This window comes from Camelus dromedarius, chromosome 12 (genome assembly GCF_036321535.1).
Source record: "Camelus dromedarius isolate mCamDro1 chromosome 12, mCamDro1.pat, whole genome shotgun sequence".
In the NCBI taxonomy this organism is placed as follows: Eukaryota; Metazoa; Chordata; class Mammalia; order Artiodactyla; family Camelidae; genus Camelus; species Camelus dromedarius.
This window is the reverse complement of record NC_087447.1, coordinates 6,637,502-6,648,282: the sequence shown is the minus strand read 5'-3', so window position 1 is coordinate 6,648,282 and position 10,781 is coordinate 6,637,502. Positions and strand designations below refer to the sequence as shown.

The 10,781-nt window shown below is 46.4% G+C and overlaps 1 long non-coding RNA gene across 2 annotated transcripts; it reads left to right on the top strand.

Moving 5' to 3' along the window:
• Positions 1 to 6,060: 6,060 nt before the first annotated feature.
• Positions 6,061 to 9,856, top strand: LOC135322629 (uncharacterized). Of its 2 annotated transcripts, XR_010383302.1 has the most exons (3): positions 6,061 to 6,167; positions 6,620 to 6,706; positions 9,455 to 9,856. It is a non-coding gene; the product is annotated as an uncharacterized LOC135322629 (long non-coding RNA). The 2 variants fall into 2 exon arrangements; XR_010383301.1 differs by having other exon boundaries at positions 6,061 to 6,706.
• The last annotated feature ends 925 nt before the right edge of the window (positions 9,857 to 10,781 follow it).

Here is a 10,781-nt window from a genome sequence, read left to right as displayed (position 1 = left end):
CCACGATTCCCCAGGGCACCCCTGCCCATCACTGCAATAACCTCTTCCTTTAACAACTCACATCCCACGAGGAACAGCAGGAAGCAGGAGGCGAGATGTGCGATGTTGGCCCGTGAGGCAGGGCTTTCTCCTCTAATGTGCTGTAGGTGCCCCCACCTCGCGGAGCCCAGTTAGAACATTCGACCCTGATAGGTCTTCTACAGCCCAAACTCAAGTCACATGATGGTGCAGGTCCTCCCAGGAGAGAGGGGCACCCATCGGGTGGAAGGGACACCAAACCTGGACAAGCCTGAGGGAATGCAGGATGCTGGACTGAGAGAGGGGAACCAGGAGACAGAGGAAGGCAGGAGGCCAGTCAGCCTTGGTTGAGAGAACCCTTTAATAAGGGACCTTGACCTGGGTCCCTGGATGAGAGCAGAGGCCAGTTTGCCATCATCTGAAGCCTCTTGGTAAGTTTTGGTGACAGAATATCACTCTTTGGAGATGGTGTTTCTTGAGGGTGGTGAGAAGAGGCAGAGGAGGCCGTGGTCCCAGGGACCAGACTGTCCCGGCCTCGACAGCCAGGCCTGGGTGGCAAGGTCACCATGTCTACCAAGGTGCCCATCTACCTGAAGCACAGCAGCCACAAAGGCAAGGAGAAGCTTCGGGATCTGCTGTCCTCCAACACGATCAGCCCGCTGCTGAGGGTTGACAGGTTTATTGTTCATGCATCAGCAAAGGCATGGAGCCCAGGAGCATATGGCAGAGAGGAGCCAACAAGTGGCAAAATGAGCAGTTCTGCTTGCAAGGCTGAAGGTGAGGCTTTGGGGAGCTGCTGACAGAGTTGAAGCAGGAGAGACACGTGGTGAGACCCGGGTTTCAGAAGGGTCCACCCCAAGGCTAAGTGGGAGATGGACCCAAGATCAAAGAGGAAGAAGCCGGGGCAGAAAGAGGTCAGGCCCCTGGTGGGGACGGTGGGGACACAGAGGGGAAGGTGCTGAGATGGATCGCGACGTCTACAGACCATGTGGGCAGCTGGAGGCGAGTTTATGCCTTGGTGACCTTCCATTTTTCCCTGGTTCTTTTCCATCCTTTTAACCGTGTGAATCCCAGACCCTACCTCGCCCCCAGCCTTCCTGCCTCCTGTCCTCATGAGATTTCATAGTGAAGGCTGAATGTGAGTAGAAGGCATTTTGCTTGGCCATGCACCTTTTTTTTTTTAACGTTTTTAAAAATTTTATTGTAGATACCCACACACACATACATATATACATGTAACATAAAACTTGCCATCTAATTTTTTAAATTGAAATATAGTTGATGTATATTATGTTAGTTTCAAGTGTCCCACATCATGATTTGACATTTGCATATATTTTGAAATTATCACCGTGGTTAAGTTTAGTAACCATCTGTTCCCATACAAAGTTACTACAATATTACTGACCATGTTCCTTATGTTATATATTACACGCCTGTGACTTACTAGATCATTGTAGGTTTATACCTTTTAATCCACTTCACCTATTTCACCCCCCCAAGACATTTAATAGTTTTTAAGTGTATTATTCAATGGCAGTAACTACATTGGAATATTGTACAATCACCCTAAACAGAAAACATATCCATTAAGCAGTTACTCTCTTTTTCCTTCCCTTCAGCCCCTCATAAACTTCAATCAACTTTTGCCTCCACTAATTTGCCAATTCTAGATAATTCATCCAAGTAAAATCTACAGTAACTGTCCCTTTGTGACTGGCTTCGTTCATTTGGTGTGTTTTCAGAGTTCATCCTCGTGGCATGTGTCAGTCCTTTTTATGGCTGAGCAATATTCCATTGTACGGATAGACCACATTTTCTTTATCCATTTATCAGCTGACAGACATTTGGGTTGTTTCTACCTCTTGAATACTGTGAATAATGCTGCTAACAACATTCACATACAAGTAAGTATCTGCGTTCCTGGTTTCAATCCCTTTAGGAGTGAAATTGCTGTGCCATATGATAATACTACAGTTAAATTTTTGAGGAGCCCCAAACACTTTTCCACAGCAGCTGCACCTACAATCCTGCCAACAATGTATGAGGATTCTAATTTTTATACATCCTGCCTAAAACTTATTTTCCTTTAAAAGAAATTAGAGCTATGCTAGTAGATGTTAAGTGGTATCTCAGCTTTTATTTTTCAATCTGAAATTTTTGCCATCACTTAGAGATTAGAGGTTTTACTATCTGTAGTGGAATTTGAATCCAGGTCTGTGAGACCCCAAAGCCTGTCCTCAACTGCAACCCTCTATTCCCACAGAGGTTCAGCTTCAGACCCTGGGAAAGTGTGAAGGCAAAGGGTGGGGAGCCGAAGGCCAGCACCTACGCCTGCAGGCTTCCCCTCAATGCTTGGGTGGCTTGTCCCCACCTGTCCGGAAGGGTAAGACAAGAAAAAGACACCTCCCTTACAGCTTCACCCAACTGGAAGGCAGCACCTCAACCTTGACCTGAGGTGAGGCCAGAGTGGCCATGAAAGGGGGGCATTCTTGTCCTGGGTCCCTGGAACTGCTTCCCACTCTCCCTGCATCAGGCACCATCCCACGGGTCCTGGGAAACCACCTGGGGTTGCCATGTCTGAGTGAAGAAAGGGGATGTGAAGTGGAAGAGGCTGGGAGGTGCCCCATAGCTGGTCCCTCACCCTGGGACTCTTCCACTCAGAGGCTGTCCTCAGGCCCATCTCTAGGCCAGCTCTGTAGGGCCCAACACTGCCTGACCAGGCAAAAGGCCGGGGCTCAGCCATACTCACAGATCGCAGGGACAGGGTGGCTTAGGAGGAAGGCCCACCGTCTCCAGTACCACACCCACTTCCAGAGCCTAGATTTGCCTCATGCTGGAGTTGGGTTAGGATATATACTCCCAACAGGTGGAAAGGCCAGTGGCCTCACCCATGAAGCAGGAAGGAACTGGACATGGATGCCAGCAGCCATCCCCACCCCTTGCTTGGCTGCCCCTGGTGGGTCTCTACAAATGCCCTTCCCTGAAGGCACTTAGCCATTGACCACAGTGCTGTCTTCCCTCTTTCACTGGTGATACTTCTGTGGGTTCCACCCACCTCTTTCAAGGCAGTGCCTGGTCCCAAGGATCCAGCACCTCTCCCAACTCAGAGGCCCCTTGGGCTTGTCTGTAATGCAGGGGACACTGTAGCGCAAGCTGCTTGGTCAAACTTTAGAAGCCCTTCTCTAGGGACCAGAGTGTAGCTGCCCTTGGCCGTCATGGTCCCCATTACCTCACTGATTTGGGGGATGGGCATCAAACCCAGCAGTGCACTAGGGATGCCTCTATATCCTTCTGTGGGGTCAGAGGGAAGGTCAGTCAGGCCCAGCCAGGGGCCTCATCCCTCCAGAGGGCAAAGAGGGCAGCCCAGCCTCCTGGGCTCCTACCCTTTAGCCCTGAAACGGCAGAGACCAGAAGTCTGACCCGTCCCCCACTAGCCAGATGTCTCCCATCTTCTCATCTGGTGCTGGCTGCAGGTGGTCAGTGTAGACAAGGTGAGTGATATTGTGCATCTGGAAGCACCCCATAAGGGAGGGCAGGTCAGGGATGGGGGGCAGTCTGTGAAAGGTAGGGTAAGACTATTCTCCCTAGGCTTCACCCCCCAGTAGAGGACCTGTCCCCTCGAAGTCTGCAGAGGGTCAGCGTACTCAACTGGCCAAGCCACCTCCAGACTATAAGTCAAGAGCCTCCTCGTTCTCTAGGTTTAGAGCCAGAACAGCTAGTTCACCCTGGTACCCCCAGTGTCCAGCATAGTGTCCGGCACTGAGTTTCTATGGAATTAACAAAGAAATGAACATATAAACGAAAAGCCAGGGCTGGGGGCCTTCAGGTGACCCGCTGAGGCTGATCTCTCTCTTCTTTAGGCCATAAAGTCTCAGGTACATAAATCTCTGAAACAAAGGAAGAGCTCTACGTGACTTGTGTGAATCTTCATTTTACCCTTCCAACAGCCCTCTGAAGTCAGATGCAGGATTATCTCTATTTTGCTGAAACTGAGGTTGAGAGAGGCTAAGTGACTAACTCAAGATCACACCAGCAGTGAATGGCAGGGCCAAAATCAAACCCCCTGAACCTGCGTTCTTCTCATTATGCCACATGTCCTTGGAGTACTAACCACAGTAGGGATGGAAGAAAGAGGAAATGCCAAGAACACAGGCCTGCTGGGGGCATCCAAGCACTTAGATCTTCTCTGCACTTCGCTTCTCCCATCTGGGAAGGAGCCCTGCCCCAGTGGTGTGAATGGGCACCAAGGAGACGGAGAGCTCTATAACCGCCCCTACCATGCACCTGAGGCAGATGCCGCCTCTGGCCATCTTACCTCTGCCGCTTCCACCAGGCAGACCACAGGTTAAGGCAGGAGACCATGGGGTGCTAGGGACAGGGCTCTTTCACAAATGCCAAGGTGGTGGATACTATTGTCCTCACAGTGCCCCTGGAGGTCCCCCACAGCCTTCAACTAACCCCATGTCCCTGGCTCACAGAGGGTAGAAGGTGACAGCAATCAAGATGAGACAACATATATGCTTTAAGGGCTCCGGAATGCTGCCGGGGGCAGCAGGAGCTCCACAAACTAGCACTTGACCACAGAGTCCACCATGGTAGGATGATTATGCAGCCCTTAGGTCTGTGTCTGAAACAAAGAAACAACCACCTTTCTCTTAGCCACTGGCCTCCAAGGATGGGCAGAAACTCAAAGGAGAGCATTCCAGGTAGGGAGCAAAGCAGAAGCAAAGGCCTGGTGGTAGAAAAGGGCTGGGTCCAGTTTGCTGGGAGTCCAGGAGACTAGTGGGTCACAGAGCTGGGAAAGGGGCTGGTCTCCGATGTGTCTGTCTCTCCCATCTGTGGGGCTCAAGTGAGGAGCTGCGTTTGAGGAATTCTGAAAAAACATTCGGATGACAACATGGTATTTCTGCTTTATTTATTTATTAACAATAATTTATGTTTTGTTTATTCTGCACCAAACACTGTTCTAAACAGTCTAAGAATATATTAAGTTACTCAATTCTCATAACTATGAGTAGGTTCTATTCTATCCATTCTCAGATAAGAAAACTGCAGTACATAGATTATGTGACTTGCCCAAGGTCATACAGATTGTAAGCCACGGAGTTGGGATTTGAATTTATCCTGGCTCCAAAGTCTGAACCATTACACAAGACCAAGATTTAGTTTTCAGTATTTAAGTTTATCTTTCTGGGATGGGCTTTTCCCCAGCATTCTCAATTTTGGTTTTACATAGACACAACCAACACCGTGCTTAGTGAGAGTCATACTTATTTCTTGCAATCTTGCAATATAGTAATTATTTTTACCCAGCTTCACGGAAAAGTTAGGGCCCAAGAAGGTAAATTCGAAGTTGTAGATTTTGTTTTACAATCAATTCTGCCCCAAGGCTCCTCTTCAAGTATTTCTCTTTCCAACACAGCAGGCCAGTGCTGGACTAGGCCTGACGGTTACAATGAAAAGGGGGCTGCAAGGCGGAGTGGGCTGGAGCGCCGAGGTTCTGGGACCCACTGATCCTTGGCAGTCCCACCTAGACACCCGCCACCTTTCTCCAGTCTAAGTAAAATAGGGGAGACAAACCAATAGTGTGCTTTATTGTAGTTGGGGCTAATTGGGACCTCTCCCGCCTCCCCCACCCTGGGTTGCGACCTCTACATCCTAGCCACACCTGAAGCCCCACCATCCTACCGTGTGCCTGGCGCACCCTTCACCACCTCCTCTCTTGCTCTGCGCCCTACCCTTGTCTGTGCTTAAAGAGATGTCCACGTCAAATGAGGAAATCGTTGCTCCGAAGGCCCAATAAATAGCTGGGCTTCCGTCTGAGTACTAGGCCAAGCGGCTCCCACCGTCTGCCGCGTTCCACAGTCCGGCAGGGAGGCAGATTTCCAGCTCCTCGGGGCCAGATGGATCACTAACGCCGCATCTTTTCCGCCCCTCGGACCACCCGGATGCACCCGGACTGTCTTCGCGCCTGCGCAGATCGCGGGGGGGCGGCGATGATGGTTGGGGCGTGGCCTCAGTGGGAGGTGTGGGGCGGTGCGGGGCAGCGACGCAATGGGCCTCTAGTAGCGGGTGTGTTCGCGCCCTCGCTCTATAGCTTCTGGGTTCTGTTTCCACAGTTACAGCGGCGCGAGGCAGTGTCCCAGGTAAGGTCCCCGTAAAACTGAAACATGAAACCTGAAGGACTGACGGCTGCAGGGCTTCGAGGAACAGGGAAGCAGGGACTAATTCCGAGCTCGCTGGAGGACTGGCCTGCCCCGTGCGTGCCCCTCTTGCGGCTATGGTCACCTCTGCCCCACGATTCCCCTAGGATGCTATCCCGTCCACAAGCTCCCTTCGAACTCACGACTGTCCTGGACTCCCAACACCCCTACCCCTATCTCGCCCAGCTCCTGACCTCACTCTTCTCTGTCCTGAAGTCGCCAAGATGCAGCTGTTTGTCCGCGCCCGGGAGCTGCACACTCTTGAAGTGACCGGCATAGAGACAGTTGCCCAGATCAAGATAAAGATAATAGAGTATCCCTGAGCCACCCGCCTTTTGCCAGTCCTCCTGTGGCTTCCTCAGAGAACACTCGTGACTTTCTCTTTTCCTTCCTAGGCCCAGGTAGCCTCCCTGGAGGGCCTCACCCCGAAGATAAGGTCGTGCTCCTGGCAGGTTCTCCCCTACAGGATGAAGCCACTTTGGGTCAGTATAGGGCAGAAGCCCTGACTACTCTGAAAGTGGTTGGTCGCATGCTAGGAGATGAGTGGGGCTACAGAGGTCCCAAACTGGTGCCCAGGGGCTATTCATGACTTACTTTGTTTGCCCTGCACGGTGTCTAACATTTTTTGTTTTACTTTACAATATCTAAAATTCAGCTTGTTTTGTGTTAAAATTGAAAGTCTGGCTTCAAAAATTGAGATGATCTGATAACAGTGACCTGTGTTCCCATATGCCAACAATCTGCCCTTGACTAATGGCTGCTCCCTTTGAAAAGCTCTACAGTTTGCTACAGTCCCCACTCCTCCCTGTTACTTCTCAAAACCATTTATCATCAGGTTTGTGCTGTTGTTTCTGTTACAGTAAAGAAAAGTGAACTCTCTTTTTGTACCTATGTCTCTATCAAAAGTGGAGAAAGGAAAGCTGGATCAAGAACATCAAATGTTTCAAGAAAAGTGGGAGTGAGCATATTTCTTTGTGGAAGTAAAGAATAGCCCAGTGTATTTAATATGTAACCAAACTTTGTCTGTGTCAAAAGGATACAACTTAAGACACCACTATGAAACAAACCATAGTAAGAATTTTGACTGGTATATAGAAAAGATGTGTGATGAAAAACTTAATGGGTTTTAAAAAGGACTAAGCTTTCTACAGCACTTATCATCAAATGCGTATGAAGTAAGTGATGCTGCTGTGAAATGCAGTTACATAATAAGTGAAAAAATTGCCCAGGCGTGAAAACCTTTTACAGATGGTGAGTTTATAAAAGACTGTTTACTGAGTGCAGCTAAAATCATGTGTCCCAAACAGAAACAAGTATTTGCAAACATAAGTTTAACTGGAAACACTGTTGCTCAACGAGTAAAAGATATGACTGAGAACTTAGAAATTGCAAGAAAAAGTAAAATCATTTATGACGTTTCCTACTGCAGTCGATGAGAGCACATATAAAAATAATATGAGCCAGTTAATTATATTTATCCGTGGTGTTGATGAAAATTTTGACATCACTGAAGAACTTTTGGATATGGTACTTATGACAGACCCAGCATCTGAAAATGACTTATTTTTGTATGTTGAGTAAAGTCTCGAAAAGCTTAATGTTGACTGGTCAAAATTAGTGAGTGTGACCACAGATGGTGCCCCCTGCCATGGTCTGTGATAACACTGGACTTGTTGCAAACCTTAAATCCAAGGTCAAAATGTTTCGCAAGCATATAGAACTTAAATCCGTTCACTGCATTATTCATCAGGAATTGTTTTATGCTAAGAAATTAAAACTAGAACATGTCATGGATGTAGTCATTAACAGTGAACTGGATACACTCCTGTGGCTCCAACCACAGATAGTTCAGTGCTTTGCTTGAGGAATTGGGTGTACAATATGGTAATCTCCTTTACCATGCAAAGGTAAAGTGGCTTAGTCGTGGCATGGTACTAAAGAGATTTTTTGAATTGACTGAAGAGATAGATTTGTTCATGTCATCCAGGGGCAAATCCCTACCCCAGCTCACCAGTGAAGATTGGATCAGAGACCTGGCCTTTTTGGTTGACATTACAAACCATCTAAACATTTTGAATGTTTCTCTGCAAAGACGCTCACAGGTAGTTACACAACTGTATGATGCAGTTTGCTGTTTGCTAGCAAAGTTAAGTCTTTGGGAAACTCATTTGACAGTAAATAATCTGGCTCACTTTCCTTCACTGAAGTCAGTTTCCAGAAATGAAAGTGATGGCTTAATCAATATCCCCAAAATGGTACAGTTGAAGATTGAGTTCCAAAAAAGGTTCTTTGATTTCAAACATTATGCAAATGAACTTACATTGTTTAGCTCACCCTTCTCAGTTAACACAGGTAGTGTTAATGAAGACTTACAAATGGAAGTTACTGAGCTGCAGTGTAATACAACGCTGAAAACTAAGTATGGTGACATTGGAATACCAGAATTCTACAAATACCTCAGCAAGAGTTACCCTAGATATAGAAACCATTGTGCAAAGATTCTTTTCCATGTTTGGAAGCACCTATGTCTGTGAACAGCTGTTTTCTGTTATGAAGTTGAGTAAAACCAAATTTAGCTCCCAGTTAAAGGATACAAGATTAAATCAGTTCTACACATTGCAACTTGAAATATGAGACCAGATATTGACATCTTGGTTCAGAAAAAAAGGTGCCAGGTTTCTGGTTCCAAGTCAAAGGAGTAACAGATTATGAGAGACAATTTTAATAATTAAAGATTTCTACTTTTCAATGTGGATTTCTAAATTTTACCTTTGAAATATCTAATATTATAAACTTTGTATATTATGTGCTTGCACTGTGTTCAATAAAAAAGTAAGCCTGGGTATTTTTTGTTTTTTTTCCGGGATATGACTGACCTGTTGTACTTGTTTTTGTAACCTACTTGGCTATTCAGCTTTACTTTGAGACTTCTGCTTAATGGAGTGAGTTACCATAATTAGTGTTTATGTTTTTCTGCTTGTCTCGAGCCTTGAGCAAAATGTGCCTGAGCTGTAGAATTTCTGTGAATGTTTGAGCCAAGTTGTGCCAGTTTCAATTTCTTGCCTCTCAGCTTCACTTTTATCCTTTATTATCTGCTCTCCAAAAATGGATCTGGGCCTTTAAATTTCTTTCCTTTGACAGCTGGTATGATGACAGCTTTGTCAGTGGGGGGCACAGGAGACACACTGCAAAAGAAAGGAGTTTTCCTTCTTGGTTTGCTCCCTTGGCAGGTTCCTGCAGTGCAGGTGGCGTGTCCAGCACCAGGCTCCTGCAGTGCCAAGCAGTCAGATCACCCAGGAACTGGCGGCTTCTCCTGCTTCCTGCTCCTGGCAGTTATGTACTGGAGTCCTGCTGAGACACCTCCCCATGAGCAGATTCCCTTCATACCCTAGAGGGCAGATTTCCAGCAAATTCTGCCAGTGTAACACTAAAGCAGTTTCTCTGCTGTTCCATAAACCTGAACCATGCCCTCTCCAACAAGGTCTGGGTTTTAGCCCTGGGGTGGGGAACCCCTTCCTTGGGCACCTACTGCAGTCCTGGGGGTAGTATCTGCTCCATATACCTGCTATTTTGTTAGCATTTTTCTTATTCCTGCTATAGTTAATTCTTTATATTAAATCTTCCCTGTTCAAGTTGCTTTGTGTTTTCTCTCTCCTGAATGTACCCTGACAGATTCAGGCCCTATTTCTTATCTGTCTTGGGATTCCCCCAAAATAAGAATATTTGGATTCTGGGCAACAAAGAGGACTTTGCCTTTGCCTTTAACTGGGTCAGCAGGTCACCTAATGGAAAACAGATGTCTCTGGGATGCTTAACACTTAATTAGGCATACAAACTATTATTATGTTTGTAATAGTTGTTTTTAACTGATGGCTGTTGTACCTCAACTTTAAGCTAATTTGATAACAGAAAAAAATGACTGGGCCAATTCAACAAATATTTGTCAGCAAAGTACCACATGCAAGGCCCTTCTCCAAGTGCAAGCCATTTCTGTCATTTGTTCATTCCAACCTTCAGCCTGGTCACCTTGTCCCTCTGAGCTTTACCTTCATCCATAAAACGAGGCTATTACCACATGTATTAGTTATTTCCCAGAGAGCACACAGGACTGGGATCCCTCCAGCCAAAGTGAAAAAGTTCATAATTCGTGGGGGATCAGGGAGAGTATTCAGAAGGGTTTGGCCCAGGGAGTGAGGCACAATCAGCACTAGATTAAATGCTGCCTTGATCTTACCTAAGAAAGTGAGATCTCAAAGGAACAAACTGTTTCCAAATTACAAAATTGCATCCCATAGCAAAGCTCAAGAACGTTTATAGTAATATAAAAATATACAGCACTTGAAAGGTAAAATTCATAATGTCTGGAAGTCAACTGAAAAATTATCAGATACAATTAAATATTGCATAGAAACAGTGAATGAGAGACTAGTTAAGTAATGCTTACATAGATAATAGATCCTTTTCAGAGATGAAATGAAATAATCCTAAGACAAGGGGGTATCTTTTCCATAAGTTTGCATGTAAACATTACTAGAAAAATGCTTAATTATGTTATGC